Source organism: Cryptomeria japonica, chromosome 3 (assembly GCF_030272615.1).
Source record: "Cryptomeria japonica chromosome 3, Sugi_1.0, whole genome shotgun sequence".
NCBI lineage: Eukaryota > Viridiplantae > Streptophyta > Pinopsida > Cupressales > Cupressaceae > Cryptomeria > Cryptomeria japonica.
Window position 1 is genome coordinate 873864495 of NC_081407.1, and position 24391 is coordinate 873888885.

The following is a 24391-nucleotide window of genomic DNA, read 5'->3' on the forward strand; positions in this document are numbered from 1 at the left end:
CCCAATACACATTGTCAGCACTGCTATTTCCATTTAGAGAGATGGACCCTCTGCCTTTGACCATACATGGTGCATCATTACCAAAATGAACCACACCACCATCATACTCTTCTAGGGATATAAATTTCTCTGGTCACCAGTCATATGGTGAGAGCAACCACTGTCAATAATCTACTCATTGAAATTATCAAAGCGGGAGACAAGAGCCTTCTTGTTTGACACATCCTCCTTGACTGCAACAAACACAATATCTTCATTTTCTTCATCTTTTGATTCCTCATCTGTGACACCTCCATCAACTGCTACAAAATAGTTTCTTCGGTTTCCTCCTTTGAATTTCTTGAACCTTTCCTGTTTGTCCTTGCTATCACCATTAGGATAGTTTATAGCAATGTGTCCTATCCAGTTACAAGAAAAGCATTTCAAAGGAAGCTTACCTCTGTATTTTTCAGTTCCCTTAAGAAGTCTCTTGGCAAGAAGAGCTTCAAATTCCATCAGAATCTCCTCATCATCCATTTCTCTACTCTATCTTGGTTCAAGATTGGTGCTTGCTTCTTTTCCTTTATTGGATGGTGTAGTAGATGCTCTAAAAGCTGATTCAGTCTTCTAAACACTGCCATCAAAACTATTTAGCTCATAGGATGTTAATTTTGCAATGATGGAGTCTAGGGATACCTTAGTCTTGTCTATTGATCTCAACTCTTGAATATCAGCAACCCTTATTGCATAGACTAGTAATAGAGATTTCAAAACTTTCCTAACAATGATGGAATCTTCTATTTTATCACTCGCCTTCTTGATATCTCCAATAACAGTTTTGATTCATATTCTATATTGTTGAATGGTCTCACCTTCAACCATTCGCATGTCTTCAAACTTCCCTCTAAGGATTTCTTCCTTAGCTTGTTTTACATGCTCATCACCACCATAGATATTCTCAAGCATATCCCATACTTCTTTAGGATTGTCTTTATCCTGGACATCAATAAACTCAATGTCAGATAAGCTACTGATTAGGGCTTCCATGACTTGTCCATTCTCCTGAATCTCTCTCTTTTGGTCATTGGTGAGAGTATCGGTAGGGATAACATAAATGTTCTCAACATAGCTCCAATGTTGAGCACTCATGCTTCTGATGTATATCTTCATTCTATCCTTCCATTTTTTAAAGTTATCTCTATTGAACTTTGGACCTTCCCTCTTCATCATTACAATAGGATCTTTCCCTCAAGCAGTTAAGCTTACAACATAGAGGACCTGGAGGATGCTTTGATACCAATTGATAACTCAATAATGAAAAGTGAACACCAAACCAGTACTGAGAGGGGGGGTGAATCAGTACAAGCACAACATAAAAAACTTCTCTTGAACTGGTTTGATTGCAGACTGTAAACTACTGGCAATCCCTAACACTGGTCCAAACCAAACTACTACCAGTTAAACATAGTGCAATTGTGAAAGAAATGAATCGATCAATCTTCTTAGCTTTCCACACAACCTAATTCCTCATTTCCACTTTGTCCTTATGCATAAACAAATAATCTATCATCAAAGACACAATAATTTACTAGCATAACATGATTCACCCGCTTGACAGAAAATAATAAAGCATCACATGAAAGAGGCATCACACATGAAACACACATTTTTCACGTGGTAACCCAACTGGGAAAAACCACAGTGGGGATGAATACCCACAAGCTATTTTTGAACTCTTTAGAAGTCCACTCTATTAGGAGCCTAGTCTGGTTAAAGACTATTACAACAAGTTCTGTTAGGAATCGATCCTATTAGGGATCACCTGGTTAAGGGATGGCTAGAATACCTTGTTAAGGGTTAAACCTTGTTAGAGGTTACCTTGTTAGAGGATTTTATGAACTCAATGGCTTTGAGTCACCTTGTTAAAGGATTTACAGCAAGTTGGTTAAAGCTACTTGGTTAAGGGATTTTCCAACTCTTGAAGTAGTTAAAGATCAATAGGTATTACAATGATCTAGTAATAGCACTCAATGCCAATGCAGATCCACTTTAGTTCCTTCCTTCTGTACACACACTAGGCAGGTATCAATCCTCTTATCTGTTCTAGAAAGAATCACGTATCTCTGCACTTAGATACACACACAACATTTTCCAACAACCTCAACATGAAACAGAACATCGACCTTATAGAACACAGATAGGTCGGCAACATAAACCCTAAACCCTAAACACTTAGGCTGAGCAATTGATCAGTTCAATCCTAACCATTGAGCACTTTGCATTTGAATACAATGGTCTGATCAATACTAATAGGGGGGGTGAATTAGTATACTGAAAAACACTACACTTAAACACTTAAACAATCTAAAGATAAAGTGGTAAAATAGTTTAACAGATAGATCAGTTATCACACAAGCAAACCAAAATGCTAATAAAGCATTCACCCACAAAAGAAATACAACCATAGCACAAGATATTTGACCTAGAAACCCAAATGGGAAAAACCATGGTGAGATGGAACTCACAAGTCACTATCTGCATAATAGAAACCAGAGCGGTTAAGATCTTACAATGTTCTTCACCAGAACATATCCTGTTAGGAATCTCAATCTTTGTTAGGAGATAAGTTTGATCAAGGACTACCTTGCTAGAGGATTTTAGATTCACAAAGGTGAACCACCTTGTTAGAGGATTTACAAAAAGGCTTTTGGGCCTACTTGGTTAAGAGCTACAAACTTGTCAAAGATGTGAGTAATCAACAAGTGTTTGATCTATCTAATAGCACAGACTACTCGGTTAGATCCTTGATAGCTCATTCTTAATGCACTCCTGCATTACTTCAGTCTTCTACACATTCATATTCTTTCCAACTCCTCAACCACCTTAAACCCTAGCAACAACATAAACTCTTTGCTGCGACCTCATCAACAACCTAAAACCCTAGACATGATGTCCTTATAAAGGAATCTGATTTCATGTCAGTCCAATAGGATTACATAACAATTTCCTAGGTTCAATGAACCTGGACATACTTGGTACCATGACACAAAAAGCACCATTATAGTGTCGGCACCATCAAACAATTGGTGGATGGTAACTCATCACAAAACGCCGGTTGGTAACTCATCACAGAGTATTACTGGTTCATACAAAATGTCGGTTGCCGGTTTGACAAAAATGAAGACTTGTAGAAATGTGTTATGCCACTTTAATCCCTCATACCGCTTGGTATCCATGAACCATTTGGGATCGACATGCCGCTTTAGACTAGTAAACACATTTTGCAAAACATCAATAGTCTAAAGACTATAATACAACATACTAGTTGGAACACATACCGGTTGTGCTTTACCATATACATATAAAGGAGATCTTAATGCAAGTGTGTGCCCATCAATGACAATCACAACATAAACATAAAAAATGTCAACAATCTCCCCCTTTGGCATTGATGGCAACACTTAGGAAAATAGAATTTTGACATCTAAGTGTTTTACAACAAAATCATGCCATTAGCAAAATTGCCCCCCCTAAGCATATGCACTATCCCTTAATCAATACAATGTATAGCAATTTTGCACATAGAGCATAAACATTGAGATATCAGAGCATATAGCATTTATCAAAGCATATAGCAAAATTTTAAGTACCAGATACTTCTCCCCCTTTGCCAACAATGACAAAGTACCGCTAAACAACCCTGTTTCCATTTGATATATAAAAATAATAAAATTTTATGACAATAAGGAATAGTACTTGTCAAAAATAGATTTATAGTCCTGCAAGAATTGCTTCATTGATAGAGACCAGGACTCAAATAGGGAGGTGGCCACTTCTTTCTCTATTTGCATCTGGGAGACTTGTTCTTCTATGGCATCAACTGTGTTCATCTCCTTTGTAACTGTCAAGGCATCTAGGTTCAGATAACACTTCTGAAGATTTTGTAGACATGGAAGTAAAACCAGTTGAAGCTCCTGCAAATCTCTAGACCGTGTGCTGATCTCTTGCTCCATTTTCACTCACTGGATGTGAAACCGGTGAATGGTTTGCCCATAAGTTGTGAAGGAATCGTAATGTGGCTTAAATGTGCTCAAGTAAGACTGTAAGTCTATTTGAAGATTTTGCTTCTGAGCTAGCACATCATCATAGAATAGATGGGGTTGGCAGATTTTGCTAAGTAGTAGATTTCCCTCATCCAAAGCGTCCCTTATTCCTTTTGGTCTTTCTGCAGTTTAGACCAGAGCTCATTCAACTTCTTTACTAGAGCAATGTTAAGAGCTTTTTGATGCTCTTTCTTGACATTTGCCTTAGCTACTTCTTCCAAGCTCTGCACCTGATCATCCACTACTATGCATAGTAGCTTAAGCTTTTCTAGTGATGATTCAGTGTTGGGAAGATTTGTACCAGGTAACAAACTGGTAAGTGTGTCCACAACCGCTTGAATTATATCCTGCTCCTTCTTCCTACGAATGATTTCAAGGTGCTCTTAAGAAACCTTGATGCTCTACATTAGGTCCGATTCACTTGTAGACTGGAGATCTATAGGACTGGAGAGGTCAGTCGATTTGGCTTGACTCTCGATTGCCTTCAAAGTCTCCATCTGGGTGCTCTTCACCACTTCTCCTTCCTTGTCCTCTTCCGCTTTCTTCTTCTCCGCTTCTCTCCTCTTCTCTGCTTCCTTGTCCTCCTCAGCCTTTTTCTTTTTTGCTTCCTTCTTTTCCTGTTCCTTATCTTCTTTTTCCTTCTTCTTCCTCTCTGCTTCCTTCTTTTTCTCCTATTCCTTATCCTCCTCTTCTTTCTTTTTCTTTTCATCTTCTTGCTTCTTTTTCTCCTCTTCATCCTTCTTCTGCTTCTCCTCTTCATCTTTCTTCTTCTTTTCCTCTTCATCTTTCTTCTTTTTCTCTTCTTCCTTCTTCTTCTGCTTCTCTTCTTCATCCTTTTTCCTCTGCTCTGCCTCTTCCTTTGTCGCTTCCTGTTTGTCCTCAGCATGCGTATCATCTTGTTTAGCCTATTGCTTCTTTCCTATTGCCTCAGATGGTGTTTCCTAAGTATCATCCTCAACTTCCAGAGCATCAACATCAATGGTGTCGATTGGTTCAATGAATGGATTGCCTTCATCATCAAATACTTCATCTAGTTTGGATATAGTCGGTTCTTCTTCTGCTTGTCGGTTGGCCAGATGTGCTTTGTGAGTCTGGACAACAGTTTGCATAAACAGATGGGTGTCTTTTTTGATAGCAGCAACTCTACCTTCTAACAGCCAGAGTCTTCTTTTTCTAGTGAAGAAGAGTCCTTTATTTAGATCAATAACATCATATAATTCAGAATTTGACAGGTCGAGAAAGTATTGTGCAAAAACCTTCTCTCTAATTTCCTGTTCTTTCTCTATGGCAATGCGTCATCTATTATCTAATGACATATATAAAGAATCTGGTGTCTGAGACTTAATCTCTGAGGGCAACCGGTCATTACTACACAGATACTGAATTATTTCCTTTTCAACCGCTTCCTTTTCATCCTCATTGAAGTCATCAAAACACTCAAGTAAATCATTTAACACTTTTCTCCTAATATTCTTTATTGTTCTTTGACAATGTGTCAAAGGTTTATAGGAGGAGATATCTTTATTTACCGGTGCAGAAGATGTCAGTTCATTATTGGTCTTCTTCTTTGCTTAACGTGTTTTCTTTGGTTTTTCCTCAAACACAGTTTCCTCTAAGTCTGGAGAGGTGTTCCTTGTCTTCCTCTTTCTTTGGAACACTTTAGCCGGTGTAGCTTCCAGTTTCTTCTTAGCTGGTGACTGCTTGGTCACTTTTGGAGTTACAGTAGTAACTGGTGTTGATGCTGCAAGCACTGCCTTTGCCTTCTTCACTGTCAGTTTTTTCTCTTTCATTGTTGGTGGTTCCTCAGCCGGTGCTATCCTCTCTAGGTAGGTGCTGGTTCTCTTCACCTTACGATCAAGCGGTGAGGCAATAAGGGTAGAGGCATACTCTTCCAGCATGTCATACATCACCTTATAGCCCATTGGCTCTAATTCTTCCTGTCTGGGTTCAATAGCCTCCATTATGCATTGATCCACCTTGATGGTGAAATAGATGTCATCTTCATATTTCTTGACAATATAACCTGAGATCCTCACTCTTTGTCTCATCTTCCTTCTGAACTCATCAAAATACTTGTTGAGAACTTTAGGATAACTAGTTCCCACTGCTTGCAAACTTTCCTTTATCTGTTTGGTAACCGGTTGGTTTGCAGACCACTGACTGTCTCCCACTCCTGGGAAGTATCCTTGAAAGTAAAAGAACAACCCAACCAATAGTTATCCAAACTTTAACCTCAGTGCATTATCTTGTTTGATTGATTTCAGGTTCAATAGGAGTTGCCTCTGCATACTAGTGCATAGGTCAAATGATGCATCCTCCTTTATCATCCGGTAAGCGGCATTTACCGTTGCAACAGATATAGAGTTGATTCTGCTAGTAGAGATTGTCCGATAGCCTATCACCATGTAGGCATACTTAACCAGATCATCCTTGATTGAATTTACAGTCATGCCCCGTGAGTCACTCACTGAACTGGTGAGCCTGGACATTTCAGTTTTGCTAACCATCCTTAGGGCTAGTACTTCCCCTATATTGCAAAAATTGGTGACTGCATGAATTACCTACAACATGATATCATGTGTCCTCTAAAGGTACATTTTGTCACCATGGACTCTGCTCAAAATGATCCTTATATGATCCTCTATAAAGTCTTCTAGGAAGTATACAACACTATGGTGTTTCTTCTTCTCCAAGATACTATACTCTGGTTTGATTTTCTTATCCTTTCCACAAAACAAACCTAGTTGGGAGTGGATGGCTAGAGACCCTAGGTCTTCAATCTTGCAATCTATGCAGTCAGAAATTCCCTCTTCTACTATCACTCCAGCTGGAACTTGTGATAGGGCATTATACTTTGACTTCCGTTGAATAAAACTTTCAGACTCAATAGATGCACTAGAACTGGTATGAGATGCGGAAGCCATTGTATAAATTTTAAGAACTCGAGAAATACCTTTTAAAACATGTGAATTTAGGGATTTATGATTCTCCTTCACTTCTCACTTTGTCGGTAGCTGAATCAACGCTTTTTGTTCTCCACTTGACTTTTTGCTATTTGAATTTGAATCTCCTTCATAGTTTTTCAATTTCTCAAAATCTCAGCTCAAATCACCTTCTTGTCACTTTGCTCTTTGAAAAACTTTTCTTCGCTCAAAAACTAATAGTGAGAAATGATTTGGAAAATGCTTTTAAACATATTCCTCACCTACTGCCATTAATTCTCCTCTATTAGGGTGTAAACCCTAATTTTCCTTTTTATCATTTTTGGTCTTCTACCAAATGATAGGTATCACATACCGGTTAAGGTCTTTTACTGGTATAAACTGGGGGTTTGAAAACATTTTTCCGTTGGCTCCCCCTAAGCCTTTTGAAGCTTAGTTTGTTGGTTCTGATATTTCCACACTAGGTGCAGAAACCGGTTCCTCTTCCAACATTACTGGTTTCCTCTTCCAGGTTTTGTTCATGTCCGCTTGAACTGTTTCAACATCAATTCCTCCTTCTGGAGTGACCGGTATATTATTAGATATACTCTTTCTGCTTCTGCAGAATCTTGCCACATGACCCAATTTGTTGCAATGATAGCAAATCATTCCAGGTGCTCTCCAAGGTCCATTGTTCATGTTTCCATTCTTCCTTCCATATGTAGCAGCAGTGTGACCATGACCATGACAAATCCAATAGTTTTCTCTCCATCCGGTTGACGGTTGATAGCCACTGTTACCTGACTGATGGTTATAAGCATTAAACCGGTTGGGGTTCCAGTTCACAAAAGATTCTAGACCAGCTCCTTGGGTCCTCTGAGGATATCTTCCGGTGTTGTTCATGATAGACCTGCATTCAGATGCTCTATGCCCAAACTTGTTGCATGCATAACAATGACCATTGAACTTATTGGATCTAGGTACATTGTTAATAAAGTAAGGAAAATTATTGTAGGCTTTTCTCCTACATACATTGGTAGTGTGTCCTTCTTTAAGATAGTTAAAGCAAATAGGTTTGAATTTTTGCTTACCATTTCCTTTGAATGTCGGTTGCTTCTTTGATGCTTCAGCATTTGTTCTTGAGGATTCTCCTTCCTCATGTCCAGAGAAACCAAGTCCATTGGTATTCTTTACTGGTCTAGCCGACTCAAGCTTTTGCTCTAGCTTAATAGTGCTCTTGTTGAACTTAGCAAGTATTTCCTTTGACTCAGAGAGTTCTTTAGAAATAGCAGCATTTGATTCCATTAGGCTTGCATTCTCAGAGATGGCTATGTTTAGCTCACCTTGTACTCCTTCTTTTTCCACCTTGCTTGCATGGAGTTGAGCATTTAGGTCACTCATCCCTTGTTTCAACTTGGAGATCTCAAAATCTCTTTCTTTCACTAGGTCTTTAGCTTTTCTCTGGTTCTCAAGCTCTTGACACATCCGGATAGTCAGTCCTTCCAACTCCTTTCTCAGGTTGGAGTTTGATTCATTTAGCTTATTTACTTCTGCAATTAGGGCTTCCATATCTGCTTCATCTGTAGAACTATTTTCAGATAGCTCCATCAGCTTTTTTGCATGTTCTCTCCTTTTTGCTTGAGATTCCTTGTATTTGACCATAAGATCATCATAGGCTTGCTTAGACTGAGTGAGCCATTGAGTAAGTTCCCTCAAGGTGTATTCCCCCATATCTATTTCCAAGTGGTTAAACCTATAGAAAGGTAGGCTTTGATACCAATTGATGAATACTAAGAGGGGGGTGAATTAGTATACCGAAAAACACTGCACTTAAACACTTAAACAGTCTAAAGATAAACCGGTAAAACAGTTTAATAGATAGACCGGTTATCACACATGCAAACCAAAATGCAAATAAAGCATTCACCCACAAAAGCAATACAACCATAACATAAGATATTTGATGTGGAAACCCAAATGGGAAAAACCACGGTGAGATGGAACTCACAAGTCACTATCTGCAGAATAGAAAACAAACTGGTTAAGGTCTTACAATGTTCTTCACCAGAACAGATCCTGTTAGGAATCTTAATCTATGTTAGGAGATAAGTTCGATCAAGGACTACCTTGCTAGAGGATTTTAGATTCACAGAGGTGAACCACCTTGTTAGAGGATTTACAAAAAGGCTTTTGGGCCTACTCAGTTAAGGGCTATAGACTTGTCAAAGATGTGAATAATCAACAAGTGTTTGATCTATCTAATAGCACAAATTGCTCGGTTAGATCCTTGATAGCTCTTTCTTAATGCCCTCCTGCATTACTTCAGTCTTCTACACATTCATATTCTTTCCAACTCCTCAACCACCTTAAACCCTAGCAACAACATAAACTCTTTGCTGCGACCTCATCAACAACCTAAAACCCTAGACATGATGTCCTTATAAAGGAATCTGATTTCATGTCGGTCCAATAGGATTACATAACAATTTCCTAGGTTCAATGAACTTGGACATACTTGGTACCACGACACAAAAAGCACCGTTATAGTGTTGGCACCGTCAAACAATCGGTGGATGGCAACTCATCACAAAACACATTCTGCAAAACATCAATAGTCTAAAGACTATAATACAACATACCAGTCGGAACAAATACCGGTTGTGCTTTACCATATACATATAAAGGAGATCTTAATGCAAGTGTGTGTCCATCAATGATAATCACAACATAAACATCAAAAATGCCAACACGGTCTTGAATAGATCTCAGGACATTCTCCATCATTCATTCTTCACCGCTTCATGGAAGCGATAACCCATCATGCGTTCTCCACCGTTTGCAAAGACTTTGCACATTCCAGAGGTAGATAGGATCAATCTCCTTCATGCAAGATCCTTCACGTGCATGAGACTAACGTGGCAACACGATCTGATCTCCATTACAATGCTAACTCATCACACAATGTCATCAGGCTCGGAATACTTCAACCGGAAACCTTGAAGCTAAGACTACCAACCGGTAGTCCTACCACATTCCATGTACCGGTTCTCATTTCGACATACTAGTTCTGGTTCACAACATCATACCGGTTCACTTGGACAAGCATACCGCTTCACTTATGGCACATATACCAGTTTGCACCACCATAGCAGTTAGTTGCTTAACTTCAATATACTGGTTTACTTCTCAACATATTGACATCAATGACAACACACAATATCATCATGTCCTCATACTCTTGCACATATGCCAACATTTTCACAACCTGACCAGTTTCTTTTAGGATGCTTGTCAAAGGATTTATCAATCAAACATACGCTTGTCAAAGAATAAAAACAACATGACTACTGATGTGTTGTTTTTATAGGTTGCCTAAAGAGAAATCAATCAAACATCGTGTATTCTTTATCTTTTTTTAGGCACCTAACTTGCTATCTGGGTAATGAACAAATCTGTCTTTTGTGTTTTTTTGGAAACTTCTAAGAGGTAGGAGAGTATGCTCTTGTCTTTCTAAGACAATCAAAAATCTAGACCCTTGAGGCTTTTTCTTTGTTTGAGAATTGTACATCTTTAGTAGGCCTACCCTCCCGAGGGGTTTAAAAACTCTTAAAGCCATTATGGCCAGTGTGAGGGGAATGACCTAAGTGGGAACGACTAAATGCCAAGTACTCCAACCCACTGTAAAATAAATGTGATTTGATGAAAATCAAGTCAACGATAGTGCTCAGGAATAGCTCTCCTCAGTACCTTCAGGTGTATTGAACCTTGGTTTTCAAGGCTGGGAGACCTCTTAATTGAGTTTATACCTCGACATGTTGAATGAAACCCTTACTGGATCCAATTAAAATTAGAAGCTACCCAATTCACCTCCGAAAGGTTGATAATCTTTGTGCAAGAGAGATAGTAACTCTCCCAAGACACTTGCCATATCCTGCCCCCATTAGCATTTGGAGTTGGCTAATACGACATTGAGAATCCATTGCGTGAGACTCAATGACCATATTTTGATTAGCTATTGGGTGTGTACCTAAGTTAGCAAGCAAAGGTTTTCTTCTCTAAGCCAACTTCCATAGGGTTTGCATGTTGTGATTGGAGTTATTATTCATACTACGTGTTTTTTGTGTTTTCATCCCTCAAACTAAAACTAGAATACTAAAACTAGAGAAAACAAATCAACAAACTCAGTGATCAAAACTCTGTCCATGTCACAAACTAGTCTATCTTGGTCAAAAATCAGTCCATCTCAGAATTGGTCATACTCAGTTGTCATACCCAGCCATTGAAAAACTCAAATTTTTTGTCCTCGTCCTGTTAACAGTCATACGAGTCTAGTAAATTATCGTCTTGCACCATATCCTGTGTCGTACGAGTCTACTAAATTGTCATACAAAGCTCAATTCTCTGTCGTACGAAACCCAACAGTCTATTGTTTCAAGCTAAATCTGGTGTCGTATGAAACATAATTGCTCAGAATTATTTGTCGTTCGGGACCTACCTGTCTATCGTATGGTAAGAAACAGCAACTCGTACGAAACAGAACTGTTGTCATCCTAAAGTTGTTATACTGTCGCACAATTTCAAAAATTTTGTCATACAGATCTCTGATTTTGCCAGTCCAGAATAGTCAAACCTGTCCAAAATAGTCTACAATGAGCCTAAAACTAGTTATCATCCTCCTGAGCATAAACAACCTTGATAGTGTACCTCTACCATTGTGTTGCATGATTTTGTCAATCATCTTTAAGATAGTTCAAACAAATATCTTATCAAACCTAAGTTAACTTAGATAACATCTTACACAGGATAGATCATTCCTTAAACCAGACCAGATCTTAGTTACTTCTCTCAATCACTATGTTAAACGAACTACTAGCTACAATTTGATCTTGACTTCTGCAACACATTTAGCTCTCGGTCCTGTCGGTTGTAAATGCCTGTTCAAACCAAAAGCGCTTCTAAAATTTTTATTTTTTGACAAAAGTAAGAATCTCATGGATACCTTAGCTCCAATTCCCATGGCTACCTTTTCTCAAATACTTCAAGATATCAAGAAAGAAATATATGACATGGAAATCCAACAAAATAAATCAATAACTCCATTTTAAAAACAAATGTATGATATCAAGTGTGAGAAACTTCAAGAAATGCTAAAATGATTATGTGATTTGACAAGCAAATGCCAACAAATAATTGACAATCAAAGACCAAATCTCAAACAAGCTCACAAGACACCTTCACCAAGACATAAAGACATTTCCTCCAAATATTTCCTAGATAGACAGTTTACACCTTTGGGACAAATCTATTGAGTCATCTTTGGAAGAGATTCTTAAGAACAATCTTATCATATTACCTAAAAAGACCACATGGGGATGGGAATTTTTGAGTAAGTATTGTGCATATCATAGACAAAATGAACATAAGACTTCGCATTGCATAGAATTAAAACATAAGATTCAAGATCTCATTGATAATGGTTTCATTGAAATTGAAGATCCTAATGACTCACCTAAAGAAAAAGAAGGAACTATTTCTAAGCATGATCAAAATTGTGAACTTGTGTCTAACAAGGCTTAGCCTCCATCCCTTCCATGATTCCTTCATCTCCTAAGACTTCTTAGCAACAATCCATACCATATCCTTCAAACAATGAAACTTCTCATGTTTACCTTCAAGGGCTATCTCCTATGGAAATCCAAGTTAATCTGAATACTAATACAAGTTCCTCTAAAGATTTAAAAATCCTAGATCCTATGCCATCATACACTTCAATTCCAAACGTACCCACTCCAGAGAGTCCCACTCAAAATGCTTCCCCATCATGCCAAAATATGGGGATCTTCCAAGAATCCCCTACGCCTATGCACAATCCTACCCCTTCTTTAGAAGTGACTCTCTGTCAAGAGGATAATCTGAAAACTAAAGAAACAAGTCCTATCATAAATCAAAATCAAGACACCAAAACTCCTCAATCCCATCTAATGATTGAAAAAGATCCCATTTCCCTAGAATCCCATGATGATCCCCTTATACCTTTTCATTTCTTCCAACATGACCCCCTTCCATCTCAAGAACAAAGCATCCTTCCAAATACCATTCCTAATCCACTTCCTAAGCAAGATCATGATGCCTCTTCCACCTTTTCAAATTGTCCTATTCAAAATGAAGAGTCAAACACCCTTCCTACTCTATCCAGTGGTCCTCTTCCATGTCAAGATCAAAGTATCCCTTCATCTCCTTGTCATAATCCTCCATGTTCACCTCATGATCCTATCATTCCCTACATTCCACCTCCATCTCATAATGGACTCGCTCCTTCTTTCCAAAGAAAAGTGTATCCTACAAGTCAAAATTTTTATAAAGACAAAGGGGTAAATCTCCACAAGCAAGAACCCCTCCATATTAAAGAAAGTGTTAAAGGTCATGGCCTCAGGGAAATTTCTCAATATGTTGGTATCTATCATAAATCCTACATTTCTCCAGTTAAATCCAAATATATGCTTTCTCCTTTGCCCCTTCCATCCATTATAGGTCCCTATATCCCTCCATCCCTTATGCAGGATCAACAAAGGCACACATCTTCAAGTACCTTCCATCCATATAAAATACCTCCATATCATTCCTATCCATCCACACATTCTTTTCTCCCTCCAAGAAATTTGGATGCCAAGCATAAAAGTCATAAATCAAGCAATCCACGTGTATTCAAGGATCAACATGTCCCATCTAATCGACATGTCAAAATAAAGCAAAATATGATCCAAAAAGAAAAAGAAAAATACAAAATGCCACACAGGCCCACAAAGAAAGAAGAAAAGTCAAAAGTTTTATGGGTTCCTAAGGCACTTGTACAAGAAATTCTCTCTAAGGAACTACAAAAACATGAAAAATCAAAAAACATTTGGATCCCTAAGCAGCTACTTGAGGCACAAAAGTCTCAAGAAAAATCAAAATTGGCATCTAGAATTGTTGTTCCTCCATCCAAACCTTCTGAGTCTATTCCTTCATCACCTCCTTCATCCATTTTGGGTTCTTATGCCCCAAAATATGTAACCTTTCCTCCATCCAAATCTCAAAATATGAGATTCACTTCTGTTCCATATGTCCACCATCCCTCAAAGTGTGTGCCAATGTTGATCTTTCTAGCATTTCCATCTATCCATACACAATTCTTCCAACATCCCATCCATTATCCAACACCTCTTTTTCACCCTTCCATCCTGTTTGGTGTGGAGCCTGATCAGTCTCCAAGTGGGAGATTGTTGAAATGTGGCGATTGATCACCAAAGTACTATACACTCAGCACGTATCCTCGCTGGGGTAAATTTTTTTGCCGTTTTTTTTTGTTGATGAAAATGACATTGTAATAAAACCCTAAAAAGGCCGACTTTGTTTGTTGCCCTAAAAAATGCATGTTATAAGCAGCCAGGATGCTTAAGGCATTGTAAGGTTGATTTATTGTTTTTGCTAGATAATAAGAAAGATTGGACGGCTGTGTATGGTGGACGTAACCCATTCTGGGTGAACCATGTTAAATCTCTGTGTTATCTGTGTCCTGTTTTATTTCTTTATCTTTTGTATTTAAATCTGCATATAATTGTTAGTTCATATTTGCTTCGGATCTGCTTGAAACCCTAACAATTGGTATTAGAGCGAGGTTTTCTATAAATTGGCAGGACTTTCAGAATTGAGTGGGAGCAATGGAGGATTCCAAATTCAAGTCGAAAAGTTTAACGGCCAGAATTATCAGTTATGGAAAATGCAGATGGATGATTACCTGTATCAAAAGGATTTGTGGCGGCCATTGGAAGGAAAGCCAAAGAAACCGACCACAATATCAAATGAAGAGTGGGACATTTTAGATAGAAAGGCACTGGGATCCATTCGATTGTGCCTTGCGTCGTCTGTAGCATTCAATATAACAGAAGTAAAAACGACTGTAGATTTGATGGCAACATTGGCTAAGCTGTATGAGAAACCCTCGGCTTCGAATAAGGTATTTCTTATGAAGCGTTTGTTTAATTTGAAAATGAGTGAGGGAGGATCTTTAGCAGAGCACTTAAATGAATTTAATACAATTACCAGTCAATTGTCTTCGGTAAAAATTACCTTTGCAGAAGAGGTTAGGGCTCTCTTGATTTTATGTTCTTTGCCAGAAAGCTGGAATAGCTTGGTTATGGCTGTAAGTAACTCTGTCTCTGGTACTTTGGTATTTGATGATATTGTTGGTGTTATCCTAAGCAAGGAAATGCGAAGGAAAAGCACAGGTGAGACTCTAACATCATCGGGTAGTGTTTTGAATGTGGAGAATAGAGGAAGATCAAAGGAAAGAGGAAAAGGCCCTAGGAATGAGAAGTCACGAGGGAAGTCAAAGAAAGGACTCTCTTAATCTAGAGGAAACAAAGATTGCTGGTACTGCGGAAAGCCTGGTCATCTAAAGAAAGACTATTGGTCTCAGAAAAACAAAGAAGGAGACAAAAATGAAAATGACAGTAAGGAAGCTAATATTGCAAGTAATACTTTACAAGATTCTTTAATCTTATGTTTGGATAATGTTAATGATTCCTTGGTAATAGATTCTGGGGCTTCATTTCATGCTACACCCCATAGAAAATATTTTCTAGATTATGTTCAAGGTGATTTTGGATAGGTATTTTTGGGTGATGATGAGCCCTGTCAAATTGTTGGAAAAGGAAAGATAAAGATCAAGTTGCAGAATGGTAATGACTGGTTTCTGTAGGAGGTAAGACATGTTCTTAATTTAAGAAGAAATTTAATTTCTGCAGGGCAACTAGGTAGTGAAGGTTGCATAGTTACCTTCTCAAACAGTATGTGGAAGGTCACTAAAGGATCATTAGTAGTAGCTAAAGGTGCGAAGGTAGGCACCTTATATCTGTGTACTAGTAACACTTACTCTACCTTAGCTACTACAGATAAAGTTACGACAGGGACAACAACAATAAATGTTGCAAGAACAGATTCGATAATGTGGCACCATAGGCTTGGGCACATGAGAGAAAGGGATGAATTTCCTTCACTCCAAAAATCTATTGCCAGGACTAAAGAAGATTGATTTAGAGTTCTGTGAAAACTGTGTTTATGGTAAACAGAAAAGAGTCAGATTTCTCAAGGTTGGGAAAGAGAAGAAGAGTGAGAAGTTAGAGCTTGTACATTCAGATGTATGGGGACCGGCTCAGGTATCATTTCTTGGTGGCTCTTGTTATTATGTTATTTTTATTGATGACTCGACCAGAAAAACATGGGTATATTTCCTAAAACAAAAATCAGATGTTTTTGAAACTTTTAAGAAATGGAAAGCTTTGGTTGAGAATGAGACAGGAAAAAAGATGAAATGTCTCAGATTGGATAATGGAGGTGAGTATTGCAGCAAAGCATTTGATGATTATTGTTCCTTAAATGGGATTCGAAAGAAGAATATAGTTCCAGGAACTCCACAGGAAAATGGTGTGTCAGAGAGAATGAATAGGGCCATCATGGAACGTGCGAGGAGCATGAGATTGCATGTTGGATTGCCCTTACATTTTTGGGCAGATGTTGTACATACTGTTGTCTATTTGATAAATAGAGGACCTTCAACCCCTTTGGATGGTGGTATTCCAGAGGAGGCATGGACTGGTAAAAAGGTAAATTATTCTTTCCTAAAAACTTTTGGTTGTGAAGCTTTTGTCCATGTTGATAAAGAAAACAGAACCAAGCTTGATGCTAAATCTCAAAAATGTACCTTCATTGGATATGGGATAGATGAATATGGCTATCGGTTATGGGATTTTGAAAATAAGAAAATAATTAGAAGTAGAGATGTTATATTAAATGAGAAGGTTATGTATAAAGAATAGATGCAGGAAAAGAAGCATGAACAGGACAAACAAGAATATGTGGTGTTGGATGAGATTCCTGAAAATGAAATGCCACAGGTACCTGATGCTCAGCAACAACAGATTGTCCCACAAACTCCTGCAAGTGTTAGACGTTCTACGAGGACAAGTAGACCCCCTGAAATATTTTCTCCTTCTTTGTATTCTATTTTATTAACGGATTCTAGTGAACCAGAAGAATATGAAGAAGCAATGCAGGTGGATGCCAAACAACAGTGGCAGCTAGGCATGAAAGAGGAGATGGACTCCTTGATGAAAAATAAGACTTGGGACTTAGTTCCTCTACCTACAGAAAAAAGAGCCTTGCCTAACAAATGGGTTTATCGGCTGAAGGAGGAGGAAGGAGGTCAGAAAAGATATAAGGCCAGACTTGTGGTAAAAGGTTTTGCACAAAAAAAGGGCATAGATTATGATGAAATATTTTCTCCATTTGTAAAAATGACTTCAATTAGAACTGTACTTAGTCTTGTGGCTACAGATGATTTACATCTTGAACAATTAGATGTCAAAACAGCTTTTCTCCATGGAGATTTGGAGGAGGAAATTTACATGTTGCAACCACAGGGATATGAGGTCAAAGGTAAGGAGAACTTGGTGTACAGGTTGAAGAAAAGTCTGTATGGCCTAAAGCAAGCACCCCGACAATGGTATTTAAAATTTGATAGTTTCATGGCTGAACATGGTTATCATAGATGTCATTCTGATCATTGTGTATATTTTAAGAGATTTGATAATGGCAGTTATATTATCCTGTTGCTTTATGTTGATGACATGCTTGTTGCTGGGTCTAACATGCAACATATAAATGATCTTAAACAGAAATTAGCCAGGTCATTTGCTATGAAGGATTTGGGTGCAGCTAAGCAAATTCTCGGTATAAGGATTACATGGGACAAGAAAAATAGAACCTTGAATTTGTCCCAAAGTGAGTATATAAAGAAGGTGTTGAAAAGATTTAACATGCAGGATGCAAAAGCAGTTAGTACACCTTTAGCTAGTCATTTCAAATTGACTAAGGAGATGTGCCCAAAGGCATAGGAAGAGGTTAATAAAATGTCTAACATCCCTTATTCATCAGCTATTGGTAGTCTGATGTATGCAATGGTATGCACAAGGCCAGATATTACACATGTAGTGGGAGTTGTGAGTAGGTTTATGAGTAATCCGGGTATGGAACATTGGAATGCTGTGAAATGGATTCTTTGGTATTTGAAAGGAACTACTACGAAGGCATTATGTTTCAAAGGATCTAATGCTGCTCTAAGTGGATTTGTTGACTCTGATCTGGTGGGTGATATTGATTCACGGAGGAGTACTACAGGGTATGTTTTTACTAAAGGGGGAACTGCAGTCAGTTGGATTTCTAGGCTGCAAAAGGTTGTTGCACTTTCAACCACTGAAGCTGAGTATGTTGCTGCTACAGAAGCCAGCAAAGAGATGATTTGGTTGCAATGTTTTCTGAAGGAATTGGGTCAGACACAAGAAGATAGCCCATTGTATACTGATAGCCAAAGTGCCATTCATCTTGTGAAGAACTCTGCTTTTCATTCAAGGACAAAGCACATTCAGCTTAGGTACCACTTCATCCGGACTATTTTGGAGGCGGGTCAGTTGCGGCTTGAGAAGATTCACACAAGTGAGAATCCTGCCGATATGTTCACAAAGGCAATTCCATAGGAGAAGCTGATTTCTTCATCAGTTTCTGTTGGTCTTCTTGATTGATAATTGTGGAATTTATACCAGTCAAGTCCTAGTGTTTTATCCAGCAGATGTTGCATGTACAGTGGTGTCCTGTAGTATCAGTCTCCAAGTGGGAGATTGTTTGGTGTGGAGCCTGATCAGTCTCCAAGTGGGAGATTATTGAAATGTGGCGACTGATCAACAAAGTACTATACACTCAGCACGTATCCTCGCCGGGGTAAATTTTTTTGCCATTTTTTTTTGTTGATGAAAACCGATATTGTAATAAAACCCTAAAAAGGCTGACTTTGTTTGTTGCCCTAAAAAATGCATGTTATAAGCGGCTAGGATGCTTAAGGCATTGTAAGGTTGATGTACTATTTTTGCTGGATAATAAGAAAGATTGGACGGTTGTGTATGGTGGACGTAACCCATTCTGGGTGAACCACGTTAAATCTCTGTGTTATCTATGTCCTTTTTTATTTCTTTATCTTTTGTATTTAAATCTACATATAATTGTTAGTTCATAGTTGCTTTGGATCTACTTGAAACCCTAACACATCCCTCTTATCCAATCCTTTGTATAAATCCTTGCCCTAGTTTCATTTCATTATCCTGCCAACATCTTTGAGCATACCTTCATAGCCATGGTCTATTGCAACTCATATTCTAAGGGTGCCATCTAAAGCATTGAGATGTTGGGGTCCTTCTTTCATCCCCTGTCATGCCTCCATTATCTTCCAAAAAGAAGAAGAAGAAAAAATGATGAAAAAATGAGAAAAAAATGAGAAAAAAAAAATAAAGAGAAATAAATTCATCCTTGTGTGAAAACCACTTCTTGTGGCACCTTGGGCAAAGACCATGATGAAATCCTGGCAAACAAGCATCATGCGTAATCCATTATCCTTTTGCACTTTACATTGGGGGCAAGTTCCATCCATGTACATCCATCTATTATCCTCCATCCTCTGTTATCCCTCATTTGCTCTATCTACCTTCATATCCCTTTTCCACCTTTGATCTTGACAAGGTTAAGGATCTTTGTAGGCTTCATGTGTCCTATCTATTACACTTGATCTAGACCCTTTAGCTCCTCTCCATTGCTCGCTTACATTCTTCATTACTCCCTTTTGATCTTGCTTATCATATTTGCCTCCTATCCAAATCTATTCCTTGATCTTGATCAACACTATGGACAAAATGCAAAAACATGATTTCCACAAACCTCTTGACATGGCCACTTCTTTGGACCATATGGCTTTGTTGCGCTATATTCTTTCTTTACATCTCTAAAATCCTTGGTTTAGATTGCTATATTAGGTCCCTGTGCTTGGATTAACATTGTGAGATAGTCCTTGAAAGCATCCACTGTCATTCGCTTATCCATTCATGTACTCAAAATCCCTTTTGCCTTGCTAGACACTAGGGGAAAACATTAAGAAATCATAAAAATCATAAAAAGTCCTGAAGAAATTAAAAAAAATTAAAAAACAAAAACAAAAAAAAAAGGAAAAAAGGAAAAAAGAGAGAAAATGCCTTGGTGAAAACCTGGTAAACAGGCATCTTGGTAAAAAAAAAGATGAATCTTTGCCAAGCAAGTGAAAAACTGGCAAATAGGCGCCTCTTGTACTCAAGCGCTCCATCTATCAACGTAACATTGGAATTCCCGCTTTCATGCATCTTTTCTTTCGCTTGTACATATCTTTTGGTCACTTTCATGACATCCTGGTTCGTTGGAACCCTCATGGCTTGAAATCGATCATTGTCATAGTCTTAGGTTAATCAAGAAGAGCACATTACATGTCCTAAGTAGTGTCAACCAAGTCAACCTTACGTTAGTGAAACCTGGTCATCCACTCAGAGTCAGTTACTTGTCTCCTGACTACTGAAGAGTTTTATCACTGAGTTAACAAGAAAAACAACATATCGGAAAACAATCACTAAACAGTTTGAGCTATGAATGAAAATTTTCTTTGTGTGTTGTCTTTTATATTGGTTTTTGATTATTATCCCTCTGAGTAACTCGAGGAAGTCTATTGTGACTAAGAGGAGCAAGGATTGGGGTCATAATATTTTCTTTGTTTTTTGCTTGTAGGAATGATCCCAATGATCTAGAAACATCTAAATTAGTTGGGTGTCTATGATAAGAGCCTTCACATTAAGGTGAAATTGCCACACATACCTCGACTCTGCTTATTTGAATGCTACAGGGAGGTTTCCATCATTTCTTTGTCTATTTTTAGGGAATTTCTTTATTGTGCAATCCGGGTCCATGCGTAATCTGTCCAAGGATATGAATGAAAAAAGGGTCATTGTGGACAAGATAATTAATATTGCACATGAAAAGAAAGGAACTCTAATCTGCTTGCTATGTTTGTAAAATTCTCAATGATGAAAATTAAGCTATTCAAATCTAGTGACTAGGTTTCGGTTGCATCTCATTTTGCATCTCATCTTGCATTTCATTCTGCATTTTGTGAATTTAGAGTGATTTCGGTAATGGTAACATTGATTTCTTTATCTTCTGAATGAGAAGTTGGAAGTATCATCATTTCTCAGGTAAGTGGTTTCTTCTTCATCATTTCTCCAATCGAGTACTTGTGTTTTGAGATGTTTAGCTGCATCCATAAGCATCTTATATAGATTCATACATTTCATTATTACACATTTGCATGCATCTTATTGCATAGAAAAATGAAAAATTTGCATTACCCATTACTCATTCATATTCATTTATTTGCATATAAAAAGAAACAAAAATAGACATCCATAATCATTTGCATTATAGCTGAAAAGATATGCATACATATAGAATAAAGCATATAGAACAACATCTCATAATCAATCAACACAAGTACGATGAAACCAAATCAAGAGCTTGTAAATCGGCTATCTTGAGTCCATTTTCGGGATCAAAATCGAAATCTAATGTCAATTCTCTCATCAAAATTTCATGACGTTGACCACTTAGCGCTTTCATCAACTTCTCATTCTCTTCAACTTTGCACTCAATTTCTCGCTAAAATTTGAAAAATTCCTCTGAATCAATTTGTGCTGAAACAACTTATCATCACTAAAAATTGCCTATAATCATCATGTACCCTCGCTATCTTTCAATTTCGCTCCCGAGGGGGCATACTCATGACCTTATGACCTCACATCTTCAAATGTCGAGAAAATTTTCAAATCTTCATCAAAAGTCGAGCAAAACATCTTTTTCAACTAAAGAAAATCAAATAAGACCTCATTTCTAGGGGCATCTTGACTTCATCGCTTTATATCAAGTTAAGATTTCTCGATCATTTGAATCAAATCAATTGCTAGGGGCATATCAGTTTCATCGCTTCATATCAAGCTGATATTTGTCTTTCATCTGAATCAATCTATTAATGTTAATCAATTTCATCGCTTTTCATCAAGTTGATTATTCATTTAAACTCAATCAAGGGTTTAAAGAGTATCTTTGATCACACTCAATCTAAGTAGGTGTTTAGTATTCATCGCTTTGGATCAAGCTGGATAGTTTATCTTTATCGTATCTTGATCAATCAAGTTCAAGATTGATTTTTGTCATCACTCACTGTATCTAAGTTCAATCAAGTTCAAGTTCGGTATGTTTTCTATCGTTCCTAAGTTCAATCAAGTTCAGGAATGGTATTGCTTTAATCAGACTTCATTTAGCTTTGTCACTTCGAAATAAGCTAAACACCTCACTTTCATCTAGTTCGTGATCAATCAAGTTCAGAACTGGTATCTCCTAGAAATCAAATTTTCTTTGAACCAACGCGTTGCTCGCACGTTAATTCAAAGAGGGGAAAATGTAATACCCTAAAAATGGTCATCTAAACCATGAGCCCCTAATCTCAACAACATCACCAAGGTCCTAACCAAAGGCAATTAAATAAATCTTGAGCACACAATTAATTCTAAAATCATCAAATGTCACATGGCAAAATTAATTAATCAATATTAATTAAATATTTATTTAATTAATTAACTCATTCCAAGTAAATCATTTTAACCAATTATCTTATTTATTTTAATTAAATATTTTTTGCATATTTAATCAAATAAATCAATTTGCCATTAAATCATCAAAAAGAGGAATTAATTTGAAAAATAAATAAAAATTGCCATAAATCTTCAAAAAAGGAAACAAATAAAAAAAGGAATTAATTAACAAAAAAGAATTAAAAATTTGAGAAAAGAAATCAATTGGAGATAATATTGAAAAAAACAAATTAAAAATTGATAAATAATCTCAAAGAAAGCAATTAAAACAATTAAATATTAAAATTGAATGAAATAGAGAATAAATCAGTTTTTCCTGATTTTATATTAACTTTAGTTCAATTTCCTTTAAAAATGAGAAAAGCATCCAATCACATCAATTCACCTGGATTGTGCTTCCTCTTGGAAAATCTTGACCGCTCATCATCATTTGATCTCAACCATTGGTTTCTTTCTGAATTTTCTATAAATTCAAGCTCTCATCTCTCATTCAAAAAGATCCTGGAGAATGTATTGTTATTATGATGTTTTTGCTCTAGGTTCATTGAGAATTTGCATTGAGATATTGCATATTAATTATTTCATATTGCTTAAATCATTTAACTTAATATTGCTTAAATCATGATAGATTAATCTTCCATATCTTTTATTCGTCTAGCTTAAATCTTGCATCCATCTAGCTTGAATTCATGCTCATATAGATTTAAAAATCCTTCATTTAGGTGTTGTCTAGTCACTGGATAGCTTAGAAATCTGAGAGCAATCTAAAATCACATCTACTAGAAGGCAATGAGTCGCTTTGTAATGGTTTATTATTCATTGATTATTGATTTACTAACCATGCATCTAATGACTTAATTGAAGTGTTGTGTATTCCAGATATAGATACAAGTCCACTTTTCACACACACGGAATGAAGATGCAATTAAGCTAAAATTGAACATGATAACAATGCTAAGAATGATTTTCTAAGAGCTATATGCCTATAGTAACAATGCTTGAATGAAAATGAGATGAATCAATTAGGGGTCCTTTGAACTCCAAAATGGGGTCTATTTATATGATTTCCCAATGCCAGGGGTGAGGTGGCAGGAATCAACGATCAAGATTAAGTCTAAAGATATCAATGGTTAAATTGGAGGAGGTTAGAGAAGAGGTTGAATTAAAGGGAAATTCTTATTTACTGCATTAATTTTGGTTTACCTGTACACAGTTTTGAATTGCTTTTCATATTATAAGTTAAGAAAATTCTATCACCGGTTAGATACTGATTCACTCCCCCCCTCTCAGTATCTTTGGGAATCCTAACAGAGGTTAGAGAAGAGGTTGGTAGGAAAAGGGGTTGGATGAAAGGGGACAATGTCATCTCCATGGTGACAAGTGTCAAGAAGCTTCTAGAAGAGGTTGGATTAAAGGGAACATTTAGTGACACGTGTCACAAAGCTTTGCTCATGAGAGAGAAAAGTGTTCAAGGAAAGGGGACATGGTAGCTAGATGTGCAAGCTAGGATGGGGTTAGTAAAAGCCGGGGTTAGATGGAATGGGTTAGGTTTAGGAGTGGTTAGGTTAGGTGGTTAGAAGTTAGGAGAGTTTGAATTTAAACATGCAAATAATAGGAAAAGGCTAATTAATCTCAACAACTCATTAATTGATTTGTTTTAATTAATTATGGGATTTATAAGAAATGAATTTAATGATGAATTTGATGGGGGGAATTAATTAACTAAAGGGGATTATGAAATGAACCTATTAAATAAATCCTTATATTTATTAATAGGTAGATGAAAGGGGGAATTTAATTG